The sequence below is a fragment of the Morone saxatilis genome, unplaced genomic scaffold (genome assembly GCF_004916995.1).
Source record: "Morone saxatilis isolate NCDOM2014 unplaced genomic scaffold, NCSU_SB_2.0 Contig11, whole genome shotgun sequence".
In the NCBI taxonomy this organism is placed as follows: Eukaryota; Metazoa; Chordata; class Actinopteri; family Moronidae; genus Morone; species Morone saxatilis.
In genome coordinates, this window is record NW_023339663.1 from 14,138,385 (window position 1) to 14,151,540 (window position 13,156).

Below are 13,156 nucleotides of genomic sequence, written 5' to 3' on the forward strand. Positions count from 1 at the left end.
ACCAATGTTTAAAATAACCAGATGCGCACACAGATTGTATCTGAGGCAGATATTGCGATATCACATAGATGCATGTTATTAGAACACAGCTTTATCGGGTTGCTGCAAAAAGAATCAATGCTGAAAATTTCAGAAAGACTGAATCCTGCAGAAACACTGGTATACAGTATATTTATAAAAGTTATATAGAAATACAGTTTCTGGCACATAATCCTAGCAGTGAAATGGATTTAATTTCATAAAAGAAGAAAATTACAAACCACGAATGTGCACGTTCAAATGCACAATGTGCCATGATAATGGTGGAGAACATAGATAACCCTTGATAGATTCTCATGTTCTGAGGCGTTAGCAAAAATAGATAACAAACATATACGAGTTCCTGAACCTCTAATAGACATAAACTACTCATCCTCAGTGTCTGTCCTGCCAAGCTTGCCTTTATGTGGGTGTTTTTCTAAACTGCTGCCAGAACTGCTGTTGTCTTATATAAAGGACAGAGAAGGCTATGGTCTTAGCATGTGTAAAGAGGCTTATTTGATATGAATACAGTGGTATATAAAGGCAGATACGGGAGTGCAATTACACCTAATGGCTGGAAATGCTCCTGTTTAAGACATCTTGGTGTATGATGTCTGATTATGGGTGATCATTTTCTGCTTTTTGGTGAAAAAGCACAGCTCCCAGGTCCTGGGCTTTACTGATGATAGTGGTTCAGAACAATGGGCTATTGAAATGCATTGTCACTATCCCAGCTTAAATGTCAGAGGATAAGGCTGGCAAGAAAGGGCTCAACCAACACTAAGAGCAGCTGGTATGATGCTATGAACTGGAACAGCCCTTGAGTAGCCTTTAACCATCATGAAACATAAAATATATATACACTATAATTACAAACATGAGAATTTCACATGTGAAGAGATTGATTTTTTCTTGTCCCTGCAGTGTCTTAATAATGAGTTTCAAATTCTATTGATTCTTTTTAAAGTAGAGCTGTCACACATGCTGTCACAAGGCTCCTGTAATGACTAAAGTGAATGTTACACAGAAAAAACGGCAAGGCTTGTTCAAATATCAGTAGCAGAAATACATAAAAAGGGAAAAACTACTGTATATATTGTAAGTAGAATACAGCATAGAGTACATAACCCCACTGACAGCAGTGGTGGAATAAGTATTCAGATCCTTTACTTAAATCTGCAATAACTGATTTTAATTTTTTTATTTTTTGGCTTCTTGGAGGCAGTAGAATCAAGTTGTGAACATAAGATTGGCACATCACAGAGCAACATTATGTTTAATTCTGAGTTGTGTTTTGACCACCTGGTGAACCCAAGTTCAATATTCACTTATCTTTTAGCTTTTTAGCTACATTTTTGGTATCCACCAACTCCTGAGGGAAATATCTCACCCTTTAGCTGCTAAAAGCTTCACCATGTTCACTGCCTAGTTGCTTACTGTGTCTGCCTGCGGTTTGGTGTTGATCAGGTAATTCAGGGTTTTTAAATCTCGTTTGCTGTAAAAGAATTGCCTGTTGCGGCTGAAAACTACCCTCTGAGAGCTGCAGTAAAGTTGCAGGACAAACAACTAAACAATGAGCTGAAACTCACTATAAAGCTGCATAAAGCTGAGGGGAGCTGCAGATTCAAATGATAATTCTCTGCAAGTTCATCACTATGAGCAACCTCTTTCACATTTTCTCCTCACTTTCACATTCTCATTTGGATTTCATTGGATAGTTAGGTCTGTAATCAACATATTCTATAAGACAAAAAAACCAAACCTTCATAAAGTCAAGTCAATTTTATTTATGTAGCCCAATATCACAAATCTGCCACAAATGTTTTTTTACAGTCTGTACAGCATGCTGCTGTGGCCATGGGCTCGATTCCAACCTGTGGACCATGCCTTCTTTCTCTCTTCATTACTTTCGTGACAATCTACAGCTGTTACTATCACTTACAGGCAATAAAAGCCTCAAAACATATATATATATATATATATACATATAAGACCCTCAATTCTGACAACACACTCAACACATGCGTACAGAAAATGCAAAATGATAGCATGGATAATCAAGATGACAAAATTATAGATAGAAGATTGTAAACATATGTGAAGAATATGGATCTGGGAGCATGTCAAGCAACTTGCAGGCACCACCAAACACAGACCTCAGCCACAAGACCACCTCTCCACTATAGAGACCTAGAAAGAGGGCAGACAAACACACAAGAGAGCAAAGCTAAAGTACACCATTCACACACAGAGGGAGACAAGACGTGAGGCTGAATCTTTTGAAGGATGAAGATCCAGATCTAAAACATCTGGAATGAAGCACTGATAGATAGAGGTCACAGGAGAGCTGATGGTCCAGCACAGAGAAGCTGGAGAAGAACTGCAGTGGAATAAAAAGTACAGTATTTTCAATTGTGGAGGAGAAGTAGAAAAAGCTGCATGAAATGGAAATACTCTTTATACTTAATTAATGATAACAATCTCTAAGATTTACATCTAAATAAATGTCTATTAAGTCACTATCTATTGCCAAATGAAATAACACTATGGGGTGTCTGTGGCAACATTCCCAGTAAAAATGCTGTATTAAGTTACTGCTAATGCAAACAGAACATTATCTACTGCTGGAGCTTCACATTAAAGCGCATTTACCACCAGTAACAACACGTGTCACCAAGTCAACCAGGACTAAAATCTTAAGGACCATACATTTAAGCAAATGTACTCAGTTACCATTCCACCACTGACTGACAGTGGGCAGGACCATCTACTTGTTTTCTTATACATGACACAACACTGCATGATAGCTGAACTATATATGTAAAAGCATAAAACACCCAAATCTCCAACTGAACTGTCAGCGGCCGAGTTGCATTGTGGGCGACGTAGGGAACAGGTTTTGACAATAAAGAAGAATGAATGAATGAATGAATGAATGAATTAAAGAGATGATATCTCTGGTTCAGCTGCACTGATTTATAAACTGTCCATCACAAGCCGGCAATGTTCAACAGGAACGCAATGCTAAATCAGTAGAGTACTCTTTTAATACACTCATATGCTGCCTTCTTTTTGGGCAGTTGTGGCTCAAGGAGAAAGAGCGGGTCTCCTACTACATGTCGAAGTGTCCCAAAGTGTGGACCAGCAGCCCCGTTTTTACAATTTTTGAGACAATCAAGACACACACACACCAATAGTTTATTTGAAACAAACTTTAACAGGTGAAGGCCAGCAGGAAACAAGGGGTCAGACTGGAGACTTGAAGGGGTTGTTTGACTGCTGATGAAGACCGAGGCCACCTGATGAGTGTGGCTGAAGACTAGTGAACACTAGTGGCAGGAGGAGACTGGCTGGAGGCTGATGAGTGTAGGCAGCAAACTGGTGGGCTGAGGCAGGATACTGGCACACCACTAACAGGCAGGTAACAGGATTAACAGGCAGGAAATCAGAGGACAAAATCAGGTTGACAACGAGGGAACTTGCCAAACAAAGAGAATGAGCGACATACTGCCTTAAATAAACTATGGGGCAATGAGCAGTAACTGGGGAGTAATCAGGGAAATGTGTGTGTGAAATCACTCCCTCATTCAGTCTACACTTGTTTACTCTATAGTCAGATTACAATCTAGTAACGCTCACCTGAGTTAATTCCTGTATTCTTTTCATACTGTTGACACTCCAAAAGTAAGGACAAATTTACCATTCCCAAATTTTTGCTGACAACATCAAAATCAATCAATTAAGTCTTTTTAATGGCAGACATTTTGACTTGTCGCAGCAGGAACAGCACAGGTGCAAGTGATAACAACAATGGCGCAGAACACCAAGCCAGCAGCCAGTGATCCTGCAAGAAGAATAGCACAACTCCAGAACTGTCTCACCTACATACAAAAAAACACCATTATTTTCCTGCTTTAACATGTTAAAAAGTCTACATAGCAATTTGTCTGCCACTCTGGTTCATTTCAGACCTGCTATTCCCTCCCTGCCCTGCAGTAGTCCCCAGTATTGTCCCACCCTCAGCCATCACCTGTTCCCAATCACCTAATCAGCTCCCCTAGTATAGACAGGCACTGCAATCCTTGCAGTATGCTATCATTAACTGTGTTCACATGAAACTCTTTATTTGACTAAAAATCATCAGAATACGCTCACACTCGCAATCTTACTCAAAGAATAGAAATTTCTCATTTCATCTGTTCTTTTCATGCACATGTTCACATTCATGAATTAATGTGCTCTGTCAAGTGCTCTCTCCCATTTTGGTGCATCTATCCTGATAGGTGATATTCAATAGCTTTGTAGACAACAGCAGTATACTCATACTAATACTAATAATAGCGTCCAGTGCTCTCATTTTTCCCATGCTGGAGTACATTTACACATCCACTTGTACCTACAGTATGGAAGCTGGATTTCAAGGCTATGTGGGAACACTGATGAGAGAGATTAAACAAATAATGACCTTTTTGAACACAGGTGGGATAACCAGAAAGGCCAGACATAAACAAAGTGGTTTGGAGAGGTAGATCTAGTAGTTCTATCTTACTGCTTTGTCCTTTCAGTGAACTCTTCCCAAGCAGAGGGAGAGGCCTGCTCCTGTTTTTGGTAGAATCATAAATGCAAAATACTAAGTAAGTATTCTTTGCAGAGTTCACTTTTTTAATCTCTCATTATATCTAATAAGGGCAAACTTAAAACTTAAATGAACCCCCCCCCCCCATGCTACTAAAGGCGTATCCAGAATGATGTGATGTTTTTTTTAAATTCAATAGAAAAAGCAACTAGTTTTATGTGAAAACATACAATATTGCCTTAAACCTCTAAACTGCCTGAATGTGGAATGCTATCAAAGTAATAATCTGTGACATTTTTATCTAAATTGATTTCTCTTTCTGTTTACTGTTAATTTAGCACAATACTGAGTTAAGCCTTACCTGTTTCATAAGAGCTTTTACATGTGATTGTGTTACAGCTGTTCTATACGCATTACATGCAGCTGATTACAGGAAGAAATCCTCTAAACTGGTGAGTTTTACAAATGGAAATGTGTGCAACAGGAACATGGTTTTCACTTTACAAGGTTTTATTCAGATGCCATTTTCAGGCATGCTTCTTCTCTCTCACTCACTGGTCCGTTTGGTTTCCAGATATTTCAAATAGTCTAACGTTGCCAGACCTGCAGTACAAACAGTGTCTCTTTGTGATATTTGAGAGAGGTCTGGTCAAACTCACTGTCACTCTGAGATGTCTGAATGAAATTATCTGGGTTGTTAAGAATTGAACAACTGAGAATCATCAATGGCATTATTTCTGATCCTATTAAAGGGCCAGTTCATATATATATATATATATTCTCACATAGCATCCTCACATGAAGGTAGTTTTGGTTTTTACTTCCCAAGTAAGTAAAAAGTAAAATATTATAAATAAACAAAGGAAATTCTAAAAACTCAACGCCATAAAAGGCCATGAAAGTACTTGTTACAAAAATAATTAAAAACCTGTGACTTACAAGGCAATGTCAAAGCATCGCATAAATTAGCAGCATGTTTAACATTAACAGACAAGCTTCAAAGACAGGTTGATGGAATTTGAGGGTTCAGATAAAAGCAAAAATTTGAAGGATTTTGGTTGTGTTGAAGGCTGTTGTGTTTGAACTTCCCGATTTGCTTTAAAAAATGCAATTACAAATGTTTGTATTACGCTCTGAGCACCTGTTAAATTCAGAAGAGGCAGCATGCGATTTGTTCAAGGACAATATTCTTTCAGATAATAAAATGTACACTGCTGATTTTAGAAATTATTTCCAAATATTTCTTGGCATTCAGAGGGACGAAGTTTGAAATACGCCACTGAAAAAGAAACAAGAATTTTTTTGTATAGGCCTATAGCTATGTAGCAACAAGACCAACAAAAGGCAGTAAAAGATTATCAGAAGAGTCAAAAACATCAATAAATTATACAGTTAGTTAAGGAACTTTCATTTTGTGTTGGTTCTGGCAGCCCCTGTGGATAAGAGCGATAGTGTTTCCACCTCCTCCTTGTTTCACTGATTTTGAGGGAAAACCGATCAAATCCGACCCGGTTGCATGCATTAAGAATAACTATACAGAAATAGCCAATCTTTTTGGTGATGGTTTGGTTTGTTTATGTTGGTCATATAATTGAGACTGTTTCATAACCAGTTCAATACTCCTTTAGTAGGCCTATGTTTAAATAGATAATATGGAGTTTTAAAAGAAAAAAAATAAGCTTTATACTTTCCCTTTAGGCTCCAATAAATCGCCTATCAGTTATTAAAATTAAATCTTTGTTTATTTTAGGCTTCTTTTTTAGTGAAGTATCTGTTTTTGCACATGCAACAAGTACTTTTCCTGCCCTGTGATTATGATTCAAGACATTTCAAAGAGAGACATTTCCAATATTGTTGCTGTCTGACTGAAGCAGGCGCTCAATGCAGACAGAGAGGAGCCTCGCTGACCGGCAGCATCACCAGACTACTGTTTACACGGTTTCATTCATCTGTCCAGCAGGGCCTTAAATGTATTTCTCTGTGTCCTGTTATGTTGTATAGAGAGATAGTCAGATTTGCTTTGAGTGGTTTGTTATATGAGGCTATGAGGAAGTTATAGAATGACATCGGCTGCCTTTTCTTACATTTGTCAATATGAAACTGACAGCTTGTTTATCAGTTCCTCTGTGGTGCTCTGTTATGTGTTGGCCTGCTTCTACTGGCATTTTTATTTTATAAATATTTCTTCTTTTTTTTCTTTTTTTTTTTTTTACCATGTTTGCCTATATTTTATACTGCAGCAGGGGTTTGTTCTCAATTAAACAAAAACCTCCAGACATGTATCAAGACAAATATACAAATAGTTGGCAACAATAATGTGTGTCTGATATGTTTTTCTACAAAAAAGTATAATTTCCACGTTAAAATCCATAGAAAGTATTCTTTCTACTTCATTAAAAATTAAAAACTATGAATATGCAAATGTTGTTTATTCCTCAAGTTTTCCTGCTGGATACAAGATTTGTCCTACTTCACTGTAAAGTCCATTCTCAGTGTTTGTGCACTGGAGGCTTTAAGTCTCTACATCACACTTGGATAAGTTGCATACTGGACCAGGTTGACTATTTGTCATGTCACAAATCATGCTCGTAGGCCCCACCCCTTAAAAAACAGCTTTATAATAAGCACAGAGATACTGTCTACTTTGAGCAGATGAATGTGAAAACATGCTTCTTGTTTCAGACTAGCATGTACACGTAGATCATTCTACACTGTAAAGCTCAAACATCCAACTGTAGGAACAAGAGGAGAAACATATTTTTGAGTAGAAGGCTAATAGATTGTATGGAGAAAGTATGGAGAAAAATGACAGCTGTTTATTCGGCTTATTGGAGGACAATTTTCTCCTCAGAGGAAATGTAAATATAAATGTTCAAACAGAATATATATTATTTACTCCAGCAGTACGGCAACTGTCGCCTCCCTTTTGGAGATTTCTGTTTGACTGTTTAAAAGGATGATTTGCGTGAAAGTGCTAAAGTAATGACATTATATTTTTAGATTTATCTCGTCCCAGCTTTTTTATTTTTTCATCAACTTTCGCAGCTTCTGTAATTTCAGTGCAATTTCAGGCTCTGATTGCTCTGTTGCTTGAATACTAATCATTGTTATAACTTGTTTTCTATTCTGCTCTTTTTGCATTTAAGGAAAGGTCATTTAATGAAAAAAAGAAAAGAAATGAAAAAGTTACAAGAGGTTAGTAAACAGATGGCACTCCAAACCAAGTGCAGGACTGTGTTTTATAAAACCTTGACTGCACCACAGTTCTGTGAACTAAAACCACTTTGATTACATCTTGTCTGAAATTTGTCAGAGCACCAGCTTTGTATTGAAAGTCTTTCTCAAAATGGATTAAAATATTTAGTGAATGTCTGTCCATTATGTTATTAAGAGACTTTTTCAAGGGCTGTTTTTGTAGGTTTGATGTAATGACAGATCAGATTTTCTCTTAAGTGTCGAGGGTGAGCTCCTTCAAATATGTCCCTCAGAGTATCAGCAAGTAATCACAGAAATATCCCTGCTAATGTCAAAACTCATTAAGGCATACTGCATTATTACAGTTCCTTTTTAACTCATGTGAAGTGTCTTTGAGTTTCTTGAAAAGTGCTCTATAAATAAATGTATTATTATTATTACTATTATTATTATTATTGGCCTGTTCGTTATTAGGTTCAACCTGCTCTGAATTATTTTTCATTTCTTAATTACTGGCACACACGCACCACTGTGTTGGATAAGTAAGTTATTTGTTCCATTTAATCAGCGGTGTAGTGGTGCTTGGAGAAGTGGGTACACTCTTAATTTATGCCCTATTGTTTGTTTGTTTGTTTTTTAAAGCGGCACTGGCACGTCCAGTAAATGATAAACGCCCTTTTATGTTATAGAGTAACATTATAGAGTAACATTATGTAAGGATACACTTGCAAATTTGACTCACCAAAAAATGGGCCAGTAGTATTCGCAGTAAGTCACATAATTTCTGCATAAGCAACAGAAAAGGTGCAGATTTTGCAATCAATACTGGCCCATAGATGGGTGAGATCATCTACATATTTATCTATTTTGAGTGACGTATTCTTTATTCTTTACTCCATCCACTCATGAAAATTGGACAACTATGTCATGCCTTTACCATCCCAGCTTGCAGAACAGTACTGAATGGTGCCATCAGAGGGGATTTAGAAGTGGGGATATAGTGCTGACCGAAAAATAGGTTTGTATATGCTGTATAACTGCGTGTACCCTGCACTACACCGCTATATTATTTATGCTTACGAACAACTGGAGAACTTGATTTTTCCCTTGAATAAAGGAATAAGTTAAGGGCAGTAACATTCACTCAGTACTACCCGACTAAATCTTCTCTTCTTCAGTTCAAAAAGGGCTTTTGGTCTGTTTGGTTCTTAAAACTTGAAAGTTTAATTAACCAAGTTAGCCGATAAAGATTTTCATTCAGAATATGAACTGGCTTTCTAGAGTCAAGGACTTTTTTTGTTCACACTCTGAAGTACATTCATTCCAACAGTAAGTTTTTTTTTCAAGTCAATGGAGGTGTTGAGCTCTAAGTGCATTCCTCAACAGTCTCTTACACACAGGTGAATTCTATTTTATTATGTACTTTATTGACCAGATATATAAAAGGTATAACACAGAGATACAGAGGTCAATGTCTGCTCACTGAAAGGGATTGTACCTCTGAGAATATTCATGAGCTAAATGGTGCTTTCACGAACCTTTGGACAGAAAGAATCAACAGTTCCTCACTGCTACTCTCAGATCTCAGTGGAAATGTAACACAACATTTAAGTTTGTAGGCTGTAGCTATGAACATTTGTACAGTAGAATTTTTTTTAAAACTTTTTTTGGTGAATTGAGAGAGAGACTTGTGTTGATAAAGCTCAGTTATCACACATTTTCTTTTAAAGATTACACTGTAGAAAATACTCAATTAACCAGCAAAAACCAGTTGGATATACAAACAAACTGTATTAAATAATTGGTTTTAGCCCTAAGTGAATATAATTGCACTGTAGATTATAGTTTTCTATTTAAACAAAACAGTTGTTTTGGTCAACAAGTGTTTCAGTACATATACATACATTCTTAAATCATCAATTTACCCTTTCTGTGTTTTTACACATTTAATTAATAGGGTGTTAAAATACATTTCACATTCTCTGCTAAAGGGGATTTCTACTTTCACCCAGGTTCCATTTAATTATTTATTTTATACACAAACACAATTCAGTTATGGTTCCTTAATAGTTACAGATACTGTTTTAACTAACTTTTGAACCGATCTTTAGTATTCTCTTTAACAATAGTGTAAGAAAGCCCTACAGGTCAAGGTCCAACAGCACCCTTTACTGGTTTTTTTCTGAAACTTTTTATAATTATTTTTTTTTTCAAATTTTTTCACTTAAATTTCAATACTGGGGCAAAAAACCAAAAATCAAAAACAAACCGAAAATATTAAACACTGTTGGTGGATTGGAAATTAAGTTAAAAATAGGATTTTATATTTTGTTTTCCAATTTTTTTTAAATACAAAGCCAGGGTGGGGGTGTGTGAAAAGTTAATAGCGCGGGAATAGCCTTTTATGTTGGGAAGAAAGGATTTGGAGTGTATTGTTATAAAAAAATACGTATCTTCAAAGATTTTTTATATTTTCTTCACATAAATGTTGACATTAGTTCGTATGAAAGTGTGGAGCTTGATGTGGATGGGATGTTGATTTGCTGTGTGGTTCTGCGTCTGTTTTTTCCGTGTAGATACATGTTATGTTCATTTTGATAACGGCCGAGGACTTAGGACAGAAAATCATATAGAAAATTAAACCGTGCATACAAGTGTTACCCAATCCGTCGGATTATATCAAAACTGTCTCCTAGTATTTTTATTAATATTGAGACAGTATGTCATATTTTGGGTAGTAACAACACTCATTGTATATGGCAAGTGGCTTTGTTATATAACTTAGTACCATTATGTATGCTATACCATGGAAGCAACAGACTACCGAATATTTATCAATGTTAATCTCTCTCTATGGTATGCTCATCAATTTTACATGGAAACACATCATCACATACAAACCAATGTATATTCCAGCACTATACTATATTATTACAGTAATTCTGTCTCAAGGTATATACAATGGGGTACCAGTTTTCACAAATGGATCCCAAAACCTGCAGGAGATACTCTGGTTGCTCCTTGAGTGCTTTCAGGCCGCATCATGAGAGGCTGGGTTTACACATGATCGCATACGCGGCTATCCCCCCTGACTCTCAATGTGGACCGCCATCTCACGTATTCTAGGTAGTGTACCGTACAAGAGAGGGCAGAAACACTGTAAATCTTTATCCGCCAGATTCACACATGTGAAACATGTGTCATTGATGTGGAACCTGTATCTTTGCTCACATTGGGAGGAGCAGGGACCTACATTCTCTGAACACCATCTATAATTCACGTTGACACCATATCCGCATGCTCCACCGCCTCACTCCACCCACCCACCCCAACTGGTACTTATGCGACAAACATATACACTGGATCGTTACCTCCCCTCTCTCCGCGCTCGATAACGGAACCCCTCTCACCACCACTCATCGCTCGCGCTACCGCATAGGGACCTGCACATCTCGCCCGCGCGCCAACTGCACGCACTCCACCACCGCCGCACCTGCACGCGCTAGCTTCCGTAATCGCACCATCCACCCCTGGAGGGAGGAGGAGAGGGATAATATGGTTCTTTGTGACATCACTACTGATCTTCCGTGCTAGAGGTCAGGGATAATACACAACATGGTTGGGGAAAAGTGATTGTGTGGGGGAATGGCAAACAAGTACATTTACAACATGAATGATCTTATTATTATGCGTGAACAGAGAAAAACCAGCTATCCATAAATTCGAACATGTCCAGTGGGGGATTCCATAATGCAATTCATTAAAAAAAGAGAGAATCTGTTATCCTTCTATCATATCGAGGGATGCAATTGACCTACGTGATGAGTCGACACTAATTTATAGGGGGGGAATATGGCATGCAATTGCACAATCTGGACATTAATCAGACCTGGTAAACTTATCAGTAAATAACATCATTAACTGGGGAGTTCATTCTCCTGCCGAAACTTCGCTTGAATGCATTAGTACAATAAAATGACAAAGTATTATGTTGTATGTGCTAGAAACTGCGTTTCAACGCCGAATGCATTCTGATAGCGCTCCCGCACCACTACGAACAATCCAGTGCGCCATCACAACAATCGATCGATTTCGTGTCTAGTACAGCAAAAGGGCATACTAAGGATACCATCTTCTTTTTGGAAATACAGCAACAGCGCAGTCTTCTACCTTTGTTGCGACAGCGATCGGTATGTGACTCTTCAGACTGAAATTCTCGGTCGCCACGCACTGTTCTCTGAATACTTACACATACGTAAGTCATCTGCAAATAGAGGAAAGCGTAACATCGGAACTCGAAACATGGAGCTGACTCTGATACTCCACCCAGTACTTACCCCCATATCGCAAAGGTAAATCTTCACACCCAACTTTTCTCTCTTATTCGAAGTCCTATATTTGACATAAACTCCCGCATAATTGAATATACCAGCACATCTCACAAACAGCGAAGATAATATTTAATATGAGGTATATACCACAGAACATACAAATTCACAAAAGAACATTCAAGACATAACCGAATACTGCTCTGCTATACCGAATATATAAATACGTTCGCGCTGTTGTCCCTTAAAGACTCGATCCCGTGGACAAGACAATTTATCAGTATGTACGATAATCTCTTGACAAGCTTACTCATTAGCTCATTAAAAAGAATATCTCCATCCTCATAATAAGATTGTTCTATATCGAACAACAAATGCTTCATTTCCTCCTATTCTGATATAAGTAAATATGTGTATACACAGTGTATCTCTTACATGTTAATCTGTCTTGTTCAGTAAGCCAAATGTAGAGCCAACACACCATCAGGTCTCTATAATAGATATTACATTAATTCTATTAAATCTATAGACTTCTTTTGATAATACGTAAGTCACTGGCAAACCAAATTATACTTCAATCTATCCTCAACCACACTGGGGAAACAAACTGAGCAGAAACGTTCATGTCATGTTGGAAAATGTTCATGTTTTTTCCACTTTTTCATGAATTTACTACATACTCGCAATACTATTACACCGACGCGTTAGCACGGTCAGGTGCGAATTCATCTGCCAGCTGCCTAGCAGCTTTTCTTTGGGCGAGTTACACTCTTCCACTCTCACAACGTCCTTTCAAGTCATGCTATAACCTCCAACCCTCACACACTTTCCATTTCTCCAATGTAAAATAACCACAAAGTGTCAAATTATCCATAACATACAAGCAGAAACGCATCACTTTCGTCAGAACGCACAATCATCAGGGAAACACACAGATAATCCTGCAGCTTCTCACTGTCTGCCACTGACTGGTTTTGCTGCTTTTCAAGTGTGACTGGGCATGTCCTGACTTGGTTCATCGTGCTAGTGTCTTTGC

At 37.7% G+C, this 13,156-nt stretch overlaps 1 protein-coding gene across 3 annotated transcripts in view; it reads right to left on the bottom strand.

Annotated features, from left to right (window-relative positions):
- Positions 1-1,788: 1,788 nt before the first annotated feature.
- Positions 1,789-13,156, bottom strand: part of mical2a (microtubule associated monooxygenase, calponin and LIM domain containing 2a) — a 44,792-nt gene continuing 33,424 nt past the window's right edge. Inside the window, exon 24 of one of the 3 annotated variants that reach the window (XM_035682294.1) lies at positions 1,789-2,211. The gene's annotated coding sequence lies outside the window, so the exon portion shown is untranslated. Of the gene's footprint in view, positions 2,402-2,424; positions 3,432-13,156 lie in introns of those variants that run through there. The other 2 variants (XM_035682292.1, XM_035682295.1) reach the window with 2 other exon arrangements.